At 40.2% G+C, this 3,997-nt stretch overlaps 1 pseudogene; it reads left to right on the top strand.

The window, feature by feature from the left end:
• Positions 1-2,892: 2,892 nt before the first annotated feature.
• On the top strand, positions 2,893-3,654 carry LOC146993253 (uncharacterized; annotated as a pseudogene).
• Positions 3,655-3,997: the final 343 nt, after the last annotated feature.

Raw genomic sequence — 3,997 nt, forward strand, 5'->3', positions numbered from 1 at the left:
GTCTGAACATTATTTTGCAGGCCTTTCCACATACTTGGGTCACGTGATCGTTCCATGAGAAATTACTATTTAAGATAAATCCGAGGTAGCTTGCTTTGTTGACCCTTGGGATTGGAGAGCCAAAAGAGTGACTTGAGTTTTAATTTGGTCGAGTCTATGATACTTCCTGATAAGAAGAATTTTAGATTTTGTGGGCTGAATGCTGGTTTTCCAAAAACCACACCATTTTTCCATGGCTGGAATTTTTTCTTGCAACCTGGCCAGAGCATGGTCCGCTCGACGTCATTTGGAAACAATTGCCGTGTCATCGGCGTAGCTGGCTAGAAGAATGTTAACGTCGTCTGGAAAGCTGGAGAAATCGTTAGCATAACGTATGTAAAATAAAGGCCTAAGAATGCTATTTAGCGGAATACCAGCTAAGATATTCTTTACAGTAGAAATCGCCTTTCCACGTATGACAGTGAAACTGCACTTTTCGAGAAAAGAGTTTATGAGCAAAACCAATTCACGAAGCAGATCGAGTCTGATAAGTTTGTAGAGCAGACCTGGATGCTAGACGCGATCAAAAGCTTTTGTCACGTTTAACATCAGGATTGCGACACTCATTTTACTGTGGATCGCCGAGCCTATGAATTCACTGAGGCGAACGAGCTGCGACGAAGTAGAGAGTTTTTTCTTGAATCCGTACTGATGATCCGCTAAACATTGGAGGTTGTTGATCAATCTATTATGTATGAGTCTTTCGAACATTTTGCTGATAGATGACAGCAAGCTAATGGGCCTGTAGCTTGCGGATTTACATGCTCTTTTTCTGGTTTCGGAGTGAGAAAGATATTTGCATGTTTCCACGCCTGTGAAAAGTACTGATTCTATAAACAGGCGTTAAAAATGCACGTGAGTTTGCAAAATGTTTTGAATGGCATGTTCTTGAGCATCTGATTGCTGATTGCATCGCTACCTGGAGCTTTCTGGGGTTTGAGAGATGTGATGATTTTATTTACTTCGTGAGGAGTGACCAGATTTGCGATGTTCATAGCACTAGGCGCGTTAATCCATCTATATACGTAATCAGTTACTTACAGGTCAGATTCATGATTAACAGGAAAAGAGTTTGGAGCGAACTGTTCGGCCAGGTGATTAGTGAAGAGTTCGGATTTCTCCTCGTCTGTGTAGGGGAATCCGCTTTCATTTCTGATGGGCTTATTGCAGGAGCCAGTCCGCTTGAGCATTTTTACATAATTCCAAATGAAGCTGCTATCCAGATTAAGATTTCCCCTTTTGCTATTCCAGATGTTTGTTTCATGTGCCTTGATCAGCTGCTTTGCGTCGATTTAATCTGTTGATGGCAGTCTTTGTAACCGGATCCCAAGTATGATTAAAGTCTTTACGCAATCTGTTGCCAACAGCGATGATTTCTCTGGTGTTCTTGGGAAGCTGATGTTCATATTTGTTGCGATCCACAGTTTTGGTAGCTTGTGCACGAGCGTTATGTAGATGTTGAGTAAAGGTATTTACTGCATGATCCATGTCATTCCAAGATTTTAAACTATCAAATTTTACATTAGAAGTAAACAGAGTATTGTGATTTAAATCACAGTTGGTGATTAGAAGTGGGGGCGTGTCTTTAGTCATGCTAACGCCGAGATAGGTTACCACAGGCACGTGATCCGAGGTTAGTCCGTTTAGAACAGATAAATGCATAGGAATAGTGATTGTGGAAATAAAAATTCTAAAATATCATGTCTTCGACTTAACACATTTCGTCTGTATACCAGCTCATCCGGGACGTGAATAAATATGGAATTATTATTTACATAATCATGCACAACTTGGCCATTAAAATTTGATCTGTTGCAATCCCAACTGCAATGTTTTGCGTTGAGGTCGCCACCAAGAATAACGGGGAAATCAGAGTTCAGTAGATTATCCAAGTGTGTTGGCGTAAATCTGGTTTATTATACACCGCGCAGAAAGTAACAGGGCCTCTTTTGGGTAACTTTACGACTGCTTTGACAGCTTCATAGCCTGGTGAGTTATCCGCACTTTGAAAACATGAAGTCCTTTTAATGTAAATAAGAGATCCACCACCTCTGTGATGGAGTCGATCACATCGGTATGTACAGTAGTTTGCAAGATTCAGACTATGTGTAGGATTTGCATGCGTTTCGGAAATTAAGCAAATGTCCACATCGTTTTCGGCGAGGAAGTGCTCCAGTTCAGGGATCTTGGTGATCACATTTTGCGCGTTCCACAAAAGAATCTTAACTGGAGAAACACTTAAGATATGCGGTCATATTTGTAGATTCTGACTGAGGCACAGAAGGCATGAATTTGATAATTTCGGAGATCAGGGTCAAGGCAGCAGTTAGCTTGCTAATAACCGCATTAGCTTCGTCTAGTTTTCTCTGTAATTCCACAAGTTGAGGGTTTGTTGGTGGGGCAGGAACAGCAGGGATATTACTGTTGTTTATAACCCTGTCCGCTTAGGTTATACTACTCCAAACAAGTGAGGAACATGGTTTTGGGAAGTAAGAACAACCCCTGCGGCCTCCTGTATGTGATAGTGGCAACAGTGTGGAGGTTCGTTTTTAGGCTTAATACAGTCTGTGGTGTTGCTATGGAAACACCGTACGAAGTTGAGTTCAGCGCATGCCCGCCTCAGATGAGCGGCAGATGGTGATGAGAGAGCGGTGTGCATGAACGGGAATTTCCCTTCTCATCGGAATGTTATTATTGATGCGTTAAATAAAGTTTATATATTTTATATTTGTGTCTTGCCTCACCATGGAACTCCTACATTGATGACCAACGTTGAACAACACACATCTTTTGATCGTTTCTTGGAATTTGGACAAAATACGAAAACGGAACTAAACAAAAACATCTTCAACAATGGATGAAATATCAGTAGTGAAAATACCTCCTTTCATTCCTTCTGAACCATCTCTATGGTTCACGATGGTGGAATCTACTTTTAAATTAGCGGTTCCAAAGGCTATAACAGAATCCAGAACCAAGTATAACCACTGTGTGGCGCATTTACCTCCCTACATTGCTATGGCCGTGAAGGATATCATCATTTCTTCTGACCAAACAGATCCATATGGGAAACTGAAGAATAAAGTCATTTCTCGCTGTGGTGAAAGTAAATCGCAGGAAATACGTCGCTTACTTGCCGGTGAGCAACTAAGATATCGAAAGCCATCTGAACTCTTACGCGTTATGCAGCGGCGTGCAGAAAATCATAACGTGACGGATACTTTTGTTTTGGAATTATTTCTGCAGCAACTACCTACGAATGTGCAATTTATTTTAGCATCAATCACTCTCTAACCACACAAAAGGCTGCTGAAATAGCGGATAAAATTATGGAAGTGTCATCTGCTCAGGTAAGCGTAGTTTCTGATTCTTGTGCATCATCTAGTGTTACACCGAACTCTGAACTGCTTAAAGAGATCAAATCGCTTCGCAAGGAAGTTACATTTCTACGACTTTCAAGAAGTCATTCTTGTAAGCGTAATTTTCGTCATACAACAAATCTTGAGAAATCCTCTGAAAAAAGTTATCTATGTTGGTAGCACCAAAAATTTGCTTCTAGAGCAAAAAATTACTCCACCCTGCAACTTTCAGGGAAATTTCCAGGACAAAGAGTAGCACGCCTCGCCTTCTAGTTCTCGTCGCCTATTTGTTTGTGATCGCAAAACCAATATTAATTTTTTAATTGATACTGGTAGTGATTTTTCCTTAATTCCAGCCTCAAGATCTGATAAAATGACTACTACTATGTTTCAAACTTTTCTGGCTGCAAATGGTACTAAGATAAATGTATATAAACAAAAGTTATTATCGTTAGATTTAGGTTCAAAAAACCTGTTTGTTTATCCTTTTTATGTGTGCAATGTTCAAACTTCTATAATTGGTGCAGATTTCTTACATTATTTTAGCCTACAACCAGATCTTAGAAATCGTCGCTTAAACGATACTTACACAAAATTAA

Source organism: Stegodyphus dumicola, chromosome X1, assembly GCF_044657685.1.
Source record: "Stegodyphus dumicola isolate Sdum_Otavi_A_Nest chromosome X1, ASM4465768v1".
Taxonomy (NCBI): Eukaryota; Metazoa; Arthropoda; class Arachnida; order Araneae; family Eresidae; genus Stegodyphus; species Stegodyphus dumicola.